Source organism: Prionailurus viverrinus, chromosome B2 (assembly GCF_022837055.1).
Source record: "Prionailurus viverrinus isolate Anna chromosome B2, UM_Priviv_1.0, whole genome shotgun sequence".
Taxonomy (NCBI): Eukaryota; Metazoa; Chordata; class Mammalia; order Carnivora; family Felidae; genus Prionailurus; species Prionailurus viverrinus.
Window position 1 is genome coordinate 22,999,152 of NC_062565.1, and position 12,409 is coordinate 23,011,560.

The following is a 12,409-nucleotide window of genomic DNA, read 5'->3' on the forward strand; positions in this document are numbered from 1 at the left end:
GTCACCATAATGTGAATTCTGCCAGAAACCATATCAGTGTGGATGAAGACCCCAAGTTCCAGATGAGAATGCAACTCAACTAACACATTGATTTCAGCCTGGAAAGACCATGAAGAAAAAACCCACCTGAGCTGTGGCTAGACTTTCTTACCTACAGAAACTGAGATAATAAATGGGCGCTGATTTAAGCCACTAAGTTTGTGTTAAATACTATGTACCAAGAAGGTATATATTCAATAAACACTGTTGAACAAATCATTTCTCATTCATTTATATGCTTTGAATTAATAAAAGCCACACATATCAAGCTTCCTAATACAAGTGAAATTCCTAATAATCTGACTAAAGGCTACTTTATCACCAATTCACAGGATTTGATATCCTAAAAAAATAAGGCGGCAAAAAAGGGGCACAATCATTTCAATCAAATAGTATATGATGGTAAAAATCAAATTCCAAAAGAAAATTAAAACAAAGAATTAGGGCTCTTTCATTTTACTTTCCTATTGTATTCCTTAGTGTTCTAAATAAACAACTGCATCACAAATGCTATGAGAATTGATTAAAAAAAAAGTATCAGCACAGATAATTTTGCCAGATGTGATGTGATGGCTAAATAACAGGGGAAAACTTCCCTAATGTATTTTTAGAATTTTCTAAATATTTACTTTGCCTTTGTTCAAATAATTCTTTTACTTTGGGGTACCTAAAATACAATTCTGGACACAGGTTAAATGTTTGAAGACAGAAATAAAGTCCACCAAAAAATAAAAATGAATTTCTGGATGTCAGTATAGAAGACACTCAAGGCAGGAATCAGAAAATAAAAAGGTATACCATCGCAATCCCATGGGTTGTGGGAACACCACGCTGGAAGACAGCCAAACTCCACCCACCAGCTCCCTGGAAAATTCTCACAGCTTCCCTCAAAACTTCTCTCCCAGGACATACAATCACAGGACATGCAATCTGTATGTACAGCCAGAGAGCAGGCAAACAAAATTGGAATGACATGCCCACAGGAAATTTACTCCAAAAAAGGATTTCTGTCTCCATTTTGTCTCTTCTTTTTCTCCTCAGCCACCATGCAGGTAATTCCTCCTCTACCGACATACAATTAATCCACACCATTGACAGCCTCCAGACAGGAAAGACAGAAGATGGCACAGCCTTGACCTGAAATGACACGCAGCTTCCCAGGAAAGACCCCAATACCCCCGACAAGGAAGGTTTCACATAGCCATTCCCAAGACCCACTATCATCTTTCTGTTAAGGATATGGTACTATTGCTTCCCTAGTAATTTCTAATATTAGGAAATGTACATGAAACATGATTTTGTGAAACACCAAATTCCTGACTTTGACTTTCAAGGAAAATAGCTTAAAATTAAATGGATTCGTTTATTAACATAAGAATCATGAGGATTAGGGGTGTCTGGTTGGCTCAGTTGGTGAAGCATGTGACTCTTGAATTGGGGATTGTAAATTCAAGCCCCATTTTGGGTATAGAGATTACTTAAAAATAAAATTATGGGGATCAGAGGAGAAAAGGGAGAATTCCTGTGAAGCATTCTGAAGACTTAGGAATAAAATAAAATAAAATAATACAAAAAAAAAAAAAAACAAAACAAAAACACCCACATTGCTGGTAGGATTAACTTTTTACCCAAAGCAGACCTTAGTATTTGCTCTTTGATCTAATAAAATATAATCAATGAGTTTGGAATATTTCTAGGATATGCAGTCATTCTCCTGGGACATATGCCACTGTTCCACATCAAACAAAACCTTTTTCCTGGGCATCTGATAGAAGCGAGGTCATATGAAAAGACATCTCATAGGTGACTGACTAGTTTTACAAGGGCAAGATAGTTTATCACAGAGTGAGGTCTCATCAATAAATAGCAAAACTGATTCAACATAGGCGTTTGGTTACTGTAATGATTAAATGTGGAAAAAAAAAAAAAGGTGCCTGGGTGGCTCAGTTGGTTGAGCATCTGACTCTTGATTTCGGGTCACAGTTCCTGAGTTTGAGCTCCACATCAGGCTCTTCACTGACATTGTGGGGCCTGCTTGGGATTCTCTCTCTCTCTCTCTCTCTCTCTCTCTCTCTCTCTCTCTGACTCTCCCCTGCTCATGTTCTCTCTTGCAAAATAAATAATCTTAAAAAAAAATCTTTAGTTTCCATTCATTTTTATAATAGCAACATATGAAGCCCAAGAAAGAATTTATGTATTATAACTTATATGCCATGAACATTGTTAAAATAGTATGTTTGAGAAAATATATATATTCAGGAAAGAACAGTAAACAAGCAGGTATCATGATCATTGTTAATATAGTATTTTTGAGAAAAACAGAATATATAGAAAAGGCTAGCAAATCTGGGAAGTATGTAGGAAATTTACGAGAAGCATGTTCCAGAGCACTGAGCATGAAAATATAGACAGCTCCCACTCATTCTTCAACAAACAGGGGCAGTGCCAAGCACTGGGGATTTCTGGGAAATGTGACCTAGCCATGAAACACTGTGGCAAACTATAGACAAATGCAGAGAAAGCGGGCTAGAGTGCTAAATACCATAAACATTACCATACAGTGCCCTGGGACTCCAGGAACTATTGGCAGAGATGATCAGAAAAAACCCACTCAAAGATGTAAACTTCTGAGAATTCCTGCCATCTGGACAGGATTAGGACCTGTGTAATGGAATGCAACATCTTGAACACTGGGAAAGGCAAGTCACTGCTGCAGAAACATCCAGGGAACAGCACCCACCAGTTCTGTGTGGATTCTATGCAGAACCTTGGGACAAGTGACAAGCTATGCAAAAGACAGCTGACGAGAAAAGAAAGACACATTTTAAAGGTACACCAGGTAGACTGTAAACACACCAAAGCAAATCTAGCAAGTAGCTTTAGCTTCCTGGGAATGGAGACAATTCATGAGATAGAAAACAGCACAACATGAAAATAAGTTAATTAGTAAAAAAGTTGTTTGCATACTAAAAAAAAAAAAAAAAAGGAAAGATAATTCTGCTGAGTCTCTAATGAAAACATTGAAACTTTTATTTTTTCCATACAATAAATATAGAAAACAATTATCCATAAAAGTTATGAAAACAATTATCCATAAAAGTTGGATTTTCCTTTGGAACCAATGAGGTCATATTACTTTCAGACTCTGAATTTTTCCTTCCCAATATCATCAAGTTCCCACCTAGACACATAAAAAGAATAAAAATATACAATAATTTATTTAAATATCTGCTTTAAATAAATTTTCAAAGCAATTTTTAAATAAATTTTGTCTAAAATTATAATTCTTGGAGTGCTTGGATGGCCCAGTTGGTTATGCGTCTGGCTCTTAGTTTCAGCTCAGGTCATGATCTCATGGTTTGTAAGTTTGAGCCCAGCATAGGGCTTCACACTGACAAGGCAGAGCATGCTTGGGATTCTCTCTCTCTCTCTGCCTCTCTCCACCCCTCCCCAGACCTCTCTCTTTCTCTCCCTCAAAATAAATAAATAAACTTTAAAAAAATAAAAATAAAAAAATAAAATAAAATTATAATTGTTCCTCTGAAAATATGAACAGATTTCATTGATTAATTACCAAGGAAATGTGACAACTTTCCAAAAACCTTTCTTCTTGGTGGAAAGCAACCTACAGTCTCTAGGTAAGTTATAAAATCATTTATAACAGGGTAAATACTTTACAACCTATCTTTTTTTTTTTTTTCATTTTAGGACTTTAGCCAATGTGAGAACATAAACCAGAAGGTAATGGAACATAACTTCCGGAAGGAAGAAACCAAAGTATTATTGGCCACACATAACTGTCTCTCTAGAAATCTCAAATGAATTGACAAACTATTAGAACAAATAACAGGATGCTCAAGGGAATAAATGTAAAATTCCTAAAAAGCAATAGTATTTTTCAATCCCAGCAATAACCAACAAGAAATAAAGTTATAATGAAAACAAAATATTTTATAATAACTAAGTAGCCCCCGCCTTATAAATAGTTTCATTTTCCACGGTTCTGGTTACCCTCAGTCAACCATGGCCCAGGAGATGATCCTCCTTCTGACATATTTTCAGAAGGTCAGTAGTAGCCGAACACAACATCACAAGCATACATCATTCACCTTGCTTCATCTCTTCACACAAGCATTTTATCACCTCACATCATCACAAGAAGAGTAACTATAGGACAGTATGAAATTCCGAGAGCGAGATACCACATTCACATAACTTTTATTACAACATACTGTTATAATTGTTCTATTTTATTATCATTGTTAATCTCTCCCTGTGTCTAATTTATAAACTTTATCATAGGTATGTATATATAGGAAAAACACAGGATACATAGAGTTCAATACATTCTGTGGTTTCAGGTGCCTACTAGGGGTCTTAGATCAAATTCCCCAGAACTAGGGGAGGAACTACTGCATATAAAAAGGCCTATATGAAGCAAATTACAAAAATTTACCAAAAGCCATGAAAGAAAATCAGAATAAATAGAAAGAGATATATGTTGAATGGGAAGATTGAATAATACAAAAATGCCAGCTCTATCCAAATTATTTTGATGTAATTTCTAACGGCAATTTCTCCGGGATGTGAGGGGAAAGTTAAGAGGACTTGAGGGGCACCTGGGTAGCTTAGTCGGTTGGGTGTCCGACTTCAGCTCAGGTCATGATCTCACACAGTTCGTGGGTTTGAGCCCCGCATCCGGCTCTGTGCTGACAGCTCAGAGCCTGCAGCCTGCTTCGGATTCTGTGTCTCCCTCTCTCTGCCCCTTCCCAGCTCATGCTCAGTCTCTCTCTGTCTCTCAAAAATGAATTAACATTAAAAAAAAAAAAATTTTTAAAGAGGTCTTGAAATACCACTTAAGTTCACTTGAAAAATTAAACAAGTGACAGAAGCTAGCAATTTTTTGAAAAATAAATAAGAAAAAAGGAACAATGAAAACTCGCAAGAGGGGCACCTGCGTGGCTCAGTCAGCTGAGCATCTGACTCTTGATTTCGGCTCAGGTCATGATCTTGTGGTTCATGGGATTGAGCCCCACACTGGGCTCTGTGCTGGCAGCACAGAGCCTGCTTGGGATTCTCTCTCTCTGCCCCTCCCCTGCTCATGCTCTCTCTCAAAATAAACAAACATTTTTTTTTTTAAACTGGCAAAAGACCTGACATAGCAAACAAATTCTGAGGAAGTTTAAAATTTAATATAGATCCTCACAAATCAATGTAGAAACAAATTCCATAAGACATAGTGTTAAGAAACGGACTATTTGGGAGAAAAAATGAACTCATCTTCACATCATATGCCAAAACAGACTGTAGAGAGTTCTGTAGAGTTCTATGTTTAAAAACAAAAGAAAACAAAAACAGAAGAAATATTGGTAATTTTTTAACTGATCTGGGGTTAAGAATGACTGTTATACAAAAGAAGTAAATGAAATAAATGAATGGAAGACACATAAGTTTGACCATATGAAAATTTAAGACTGCTGATGTTTGTAACCATCAGAAAATTTGAAAGTTTAAAAAAGAAAATGGGGAAAATCTCTGCAGTGAATGACACAGCCAGCTGCTATTTACTAGGGCTCTGAGACAGAATGTCAGCTCTTTGAAATGCTGATGGTCTTTTCAACATTCTATGCCATATAAATAGTTGTTTACATCATTTTAAATATAGATCTGGAAAACAAAAGCATACATTTTATTTCAAAAACAAATCTGGGCTTTTGAAAATAGTTTATTTGCCCATAGTTATGAGTTCCCACATATGTGAAGAAATATCTTTGATCCTAGGAAGAGCTTGAAAAGACTCAGCTTTCAGTTACACTGGTATGAAGTAAAGTCTCTGAGACTTTTAAAAAACCATCAGCCTTCCATGTCTTTGTTCTTCCAGAGAAAAAACTGTCTTATTTTAAAACTCTAGAATGATATATTTAGAACTAAGATTTTTTTCCTCCACTCTGAGCTTTCTTACAAAAAGCAACCTTACCTTTTAGTCTGTTTTAATCCCAAAGGAGACAGTATCTGAAAAATAAAAATAAAACACAATCGGAAAAAACAGTTGAAAATTAATGGTTCAAATACATTCAAGCCTCTCTAATTTTTCATATTAAGTCATACCAGAGCTCTGTGCAGAAGAAATAGGTGCAGTGTTTCTCCAAGTTTGCACTAGTGGGGGGTAGCACCTCTGAGGTACAGCACAGTGTGAACAATAAAATCTCGTCCCTCTTGTCTCTGTAAAACGTAAAATGCCTGCCCCAAGGCTATAAAAAGAATGGACTTGAATGCACAAATATCCACTATCTACTAGGCTTGTTGTACACATAAGCACTAATGCTTACTATTTGACAGTACAACTAAATAAAAACAAGGTTATTGTTTGCATATCAAATGTTAATGTTTTACTTTCTACTTTGATAAATATTACATTCTCTAATTACATACAATTTCTCCCAAACTTAACCTGTAGAAGTAATAGTGAAAAACTCATTCATGATATTTCTACACAATGAATCACATGATGTAATTTTATTTCACCTAATAGATTGGTAAAGTAATTTTTTTCTCCATTGCTAAAGTATTTTTAAAAAGGATTTACATTATAATCACTAATTGTTCAAACATGTTTAGTTTTACCTAAGAATATTTGCTCAGAAGAAAGTTTGAAATCTTTTATCTGAATGATATCTGTTCATTTAATTAAATCAATTCTAAATTTCAATACTGGTCAAAAAATAACATCAGTATGTAAGTCAAGACAAAGAAAAAAAAAACACATTTATAAATAGATAGAGTCTAGCAAACCAGAAAGCTTCAACACTCTTAAGAAGAAATGTCAACACAAAACACCTGCACATGATTATCCTGCTGGTTAACTATGGATCTTTCTCTGGCATCTGTTGATTTGTCATTCCTACTTGCCCTCTATACAGTTTCTAGGAGAGTACTTGTTCTGGCCTAGGTTATAACAAAGGATAAGATGGGGGCAGAATTGAAATAGAAATGGAACTTATAAACGTATGAGTCACTTAAAGCAGCAAAAACCCATGAAGTGAGGACACTGATTTGGAAGTAGCAATTTTAGACAAATATATCTTGCTAGAGTACAGTCACATATGCCAGGGAACCACTGGTCTCACAGGTCAAATGGCAACAAATGGTCACATGACTTAGAAACCAAATTTAGGTCCATCGACTTCAGAGAAATCATTACATCATCATAAAAATCAGACCCTAATCTTAATATACAGATAGATGGCAAAGGACAAGGGTTCCACATTACCACAGGATAAGCATGGCTTAACAGAAGACCATGGAAGGGGGGAAAAGAAAAAAGTTACAGAGAAGAAAGGAGGCAAACCATAAGAGACTCTTAAATACAGAGAACAAACTGAGGGTTGATGGGGGTGGAGAGGGGAAAGTGGGTGATGAGCATTGAGGAGGGCACCTGTAGGGATGGATGAGCACTGAGTGTTGTATGGAAACCAATTTGATAATAAATTATATAAAAAATAAATAAATATAAATAAATAAGTAATAAAATAAAAAATCACCATCCATGAAATCAAGGAGTTTAAAATATATGAAGCTGGAACATCACAGTATTCACAGTGAAACACAGAAATACGCTTATAAAAGAACACATGATTAACAGGAGAAGAGCCATCAGGTCCTGCAGATGTACATGAGGAGGAACAGCAAATGCAGACAATGCCTGGTAATGCATTCATGGAAGAGGTGAGACTCCAACTGGTTATTCCATAATAAGTCAAGTTCAGACAGCCAAAAAAGTATAGAGAAAAGGCAGCAGATGGTATATATACAAGAAAAGTCAAATCAGAGTTCAAAGTTACAACAAATACTTAATGTTGTATGCTACTGGTCTAATATCTGGCTAGGGATTGCTCGAAATACCAACAGGCCAGTCAGACACGGGAAGCCAAGCAAAAGCCAAACAACAGTTTTACAAGTAACATTGGCCGAAAACAACTTCTAAAATTCAACAATAAATGGAGACCAGCAATTAAGAAAGGTTCCAGGTGATTATATCCTTTAAACAAGGTTCAAAACCTAGTGAGGCAGGACTTTCCTTACACATTTTATAGATTTCACTATAGGACTCTCTTGAAAATATCTTAATATGATCATGTTGATCAAAAAAAAAAGTAAATCAAACCTGATGCTATAACTTCATCACTCTGTGTTTTATAATCTTGCTGATAACTGCAATTCAGTCATTTCAAATCAGCAGCAAACTCCAGCAAAAACAGGGGTTTTGAAAGTAAAAGTCCTGGGTTCAAATCTACACCCACCTTAACTAGCAAGTCATTTAATATCACAAAACCTCATCTGAAAAATGGTAATAAATGCTATGAAATGAGATCTATATATCTGTATGGGTATAGATGATATTTAAACATACAAACACACAAACACACAGAATCTACACATAGAATCTAGCTGGGTGTCTCACACACAACGAGTGAGCTTTACACGTGTTTCTTTTTCTTCTTGCCTATTTCAAGTAAAATCAAAATATATAGAACCACTTAAATACTGACTGCTCCTAAGCACATCTTTTAGTTTCCCCTAATTTCACTGACATAATTCCATGAAAGCAGTAAAAAAAAAGTAATGGTGATAAAGAATATCCAGACAATTCAAAAAGAAGAATGGTACATTTTAGAAATTACCAATACAGAAAGAAAGCATTCTGAATAAATCCAAGGTCATATAAAAAAGTATTAGCATAACATTCTTGATTTGATCTATAAACCTAAGAATTATTCATTTTGCTAAATAAAAGCAAATTCCTAGTATCTGTTCTTTTATAGTCCTTAATACTGAACCAATATGTTTTTAATGTAATTCATCCATTGTCTAAGTCTAATCATCTTCCCACATGAGCATTCACCCCACTTGCCCTTCCCATAGTCTCATAACTGCACTGGCACAATATCATGGGTAATATACTGACGAACAGTGTTGAAACCATGTGATATTGACCTTGTTTTCTCCATTTCCTCTGATTCGAAAATAGCTTATACCCTACATAACACAGGTATATACCTCTGGGTGCATTAAAAGTAAGGATCTCTGAGAAAGCAGGGTTTTAAATAAAGCCACTTAAGTTAATCTGAGTAGCTCAGCTACTTTAGGGATATCATCAATCATCAAAACTAGCCAGAAACTGCTAGAATAGCATCTTCCAAACTTCACATAAATAAATCTGTGAGTTTCTTAACATTCCATGCTTTCAATTAGCCTTTCTATAGCTCTGCTCATTTTTTTATAACCATATACTTCTTCCTATTGATTCTCAGCACTCATATATTGGCAGGAAACCATTGCCAAGCTAATAAAATGACATGCATTTATGCAGTGCTTTTAATTAAGTCATTTTGGAATCTCCTTAGCATTCTGATGAAGATGATATGTTGTCTTCCTTGAAGTGAGCACAGTTGAATTTGTCTTTGTATTTCTAGTACCTGGCCCAGTGCCTGCTACATACCAGGTGATCAGTATCCATCACAAATCGCCAGAGTGACACAGTCCTGGGTTTCAATCCTGGCTCCAGGACTCTCCAAATCTAACCTGGAATGTGAGCAAATCATGTGACCTCCCAGGGTTCTAGTGTCTTTTATAAAAAATGGGAATGAAGAAATCCATATCATAGAGTTTCTGTGAAAACTAAATGAAGTAATGTATTTAAAGTCATTTCGGAGTAGCTGGTACATAAGGGCTGGAAAAATTGTAGATTAGTTTCACTAAATCATACATACTCCTCACACAAATCCTCTCTGAGGTCATAAATTACATACGTAATGTCAGACTATGGATTCAGAGTAATACCTCCCTTAAGACCAATGATTATAGACAGAAGGGTACTAGACCCTAAGAAGCAGCATTCTCTGAAATTTGCCTTGATCATTTTAGAATATTTCCCACATCTGGTTTCATGGTCCAATTCTGTAAATTTTGATCTCACGGTTCCTTTAGACTCAACCCTACTATGACCCATTAACAACCATACTGTGCATCCTAGGCCAGCTAATCCCTAATCCTCTTTATATCTATCTCCTTCCTCATATCTAACCCTTAATATTCCATTACTGGTCCTAACAGTCCAAAGAGAAATAGAGATGAATAAGCTTTGGGGTCAGATAAGAGGAAATCCCAGCCACCAGAACACTATTTTTTGAGCCCTTCTGTGTGGCCATAGAATCCCAAGAGGTATAACAAGTATAACACAGCAGGCTGGACATGGGGGAAGCAGTGACATTTCAATGCTCCTAGAAGATGTGAAACAGGGATCTGGTGAATCTCTCATTATGAATATCTAAATACAAAGCATTTTAAAACTAAAATTCATTAGTCTATAAACATAAGTGAGAAAGACCATGGTGAATTCAGCCAAGCAAAATAAGAGAGATAATGAAATCTTCTATCTGAAGACTATCTAAGTATAAAGCCTGGAAACTTCAGAGTTCGTAAGATGTAAGTCTAAAAAATATTTGGGATAAGATTATAAATCAACAAATATTGACCAAACGTCTACTACTATAATGCAAACATTTGCAAGGTCTTCTAGAAGTTACAAGGTATGTTCAAATAAATACTTGCATAAATACTGGTAGCAAACATCCAAATCTACCCGAGAGAATAGAAGGAATGACTATATCTCTAGGGGAGACTGGAGGCATAATCCAAAAGGGTCTGTTAATGAACATGAAATTTCTTTGATGCCACATTTCTGATTTTTTTCCTAATACATAATATCCCTATATTTGTTGTAATTATACTTACATAATAAAACACCCATTAAAAAACCTCTCTCACACTCTCAAAAATAAATAAACATTAAAATTAAAAAAGGGGTGCCTAGATGGCTCAACTGGTTAAGCTTCTGACTTTGGCTCAGGTCATGATTTCGTGGATCATGGGTTCAAGCCCTGCATCAGGGTCTGTGCTGACAGCTCAGAGCCTGGAGCCTGCTTCAGATTCTGTGTCTCCCTGTCTCCCTGCCCTTCCCCCACTTGTGCTGTCTCTCTGTCTCTGTCTCTCTCTCTCTACACATACACACACACACACACACACACACACACACACACACACATATATATATGAAAAATAAACAAACATTAAAAAACATTTTTTAATCCCCAACAGTGGGGTTCAGAAAACATTCAAAGTTAGTGAATACACTTAGGTGTTGGAAGATGGCACGCTCTGAAATGTGCTGCCCAACACTCTACTGTCGCCATCCACTCTACTATGCTTCTCTTCCATTTAGCTGTTCCTCAGTTGTATCCTTTATAATAAGGCAGTAATAGTAAGTAAGGTGATTTCCTGGGTTCTGTGAGCCAATCTAGCAAATTATTGAATCTGAGGAGGGGGTTAATGGGAACCTAAGATTCAAGCTGGTTGGTGAGAAGCATGGGTAGCAACCTGGAAAGGTGACCAGCATCTACAGGGGTTGGGGGGGAGGTGGGGGTCTGGTGGGATTGAGTCCTCTCCCCGTGAGGACTGAGCTAAATCTGGGTAGCTAGTACAGAACCAAATTTAATTGTAGGATACACAGTCGGTATCTGAAGAGCTGGAAAAGTGTTTAATATGGGGGGTGGGGGAGGAACAAGCAAAGGACACATTTGGTATCAAAATTATATGAGTGAAGTCAGCTCACAGGCACATCAAACATGGAAGGACAAAAATTACAGTCAAGAGACAACGGTGAGTTCATTCTAGATTTCACTCACATTCTTTTTGCTTTTTGTTGTTGTTCACTCACATTCTTGATTTTGAACCATCATTCTAATGTGTGGAGAAACTGAATAACGTAACACACATGAATGATTGTGGAAATCAATAGGCTATCAAATTTTAAAAATACTGCACCAGGTGGTGGACTTCAATTTACAAAAGAAATACATTCTATCAACTTCATTACAAGTTGGATGGCAGCCCCACATGTTTTAAAGCAACAAGGTTTACGAGAGTGGGTGAAAATCCATGAGGCTATGGTGTAGCTGAAACATGGCACTCTATCACCCCAAAATCTTCGCACACATAAAGCAGAACCATTTTGCAAAGGTGTGCTCTGATCTTGCAGCCCTGAAGGAAGTAGCACCAGAGGTGTCCCCTCCCTCTAACTTCTCTGACAAGACACTCCCTCAATTCAAGGCCAGGAATGGTGAATTTGACCATGGCTGCCCTCCACCACAACAGATGGCTTGGTAAGGTTTATAAAAGAAACAGTAGTGGGGAAAGAAGAGCTGTTTAAAACACAGAACTGGGCTCATCATTCTAGGCCTCGGAGCTGCAGTGTAAGGTGTTCACAACTGAAATGGCTCAGAAGCTGTTCTTACAACAACTAAGAACTTAC

General features: G+C 36.5%; 1 protein-coding gene across 16 annotated transcripts in view; it reads right to left on the reverse strand.

Annotated features, from left to right (window-relative positions):
- Nucleotides 1-12,409, reverse strand: part of FARS2 (phenylalanyl-tRNA synthetase 2, mitochondrial) — a 537,420-nt gene that overhangs the window by 439,380 nt on the left and 85,631 nt on the right. For 13 of the 16 annotated variants that reach the window (XM_047858223.1, XM_047858237.1, XM_047858233.1 and 10 more), the window contains one exon: nucleotides 6,017-6,051. The exons of 2 other annotated variants lie outside the window; for them this stretch is intronic. The gene's annotated coding sequence lies outside the window, so the exon portion shown is untranslated. Of the gene's footprint in view, nucleotides 1-6,016; nucleotides 6,052-6,147; nucleotides 6,291-12,409 lie in introns of those variants that run through there. One more of the 16 variants, XM_047858224.1, reaches the window with a different exon arrangement.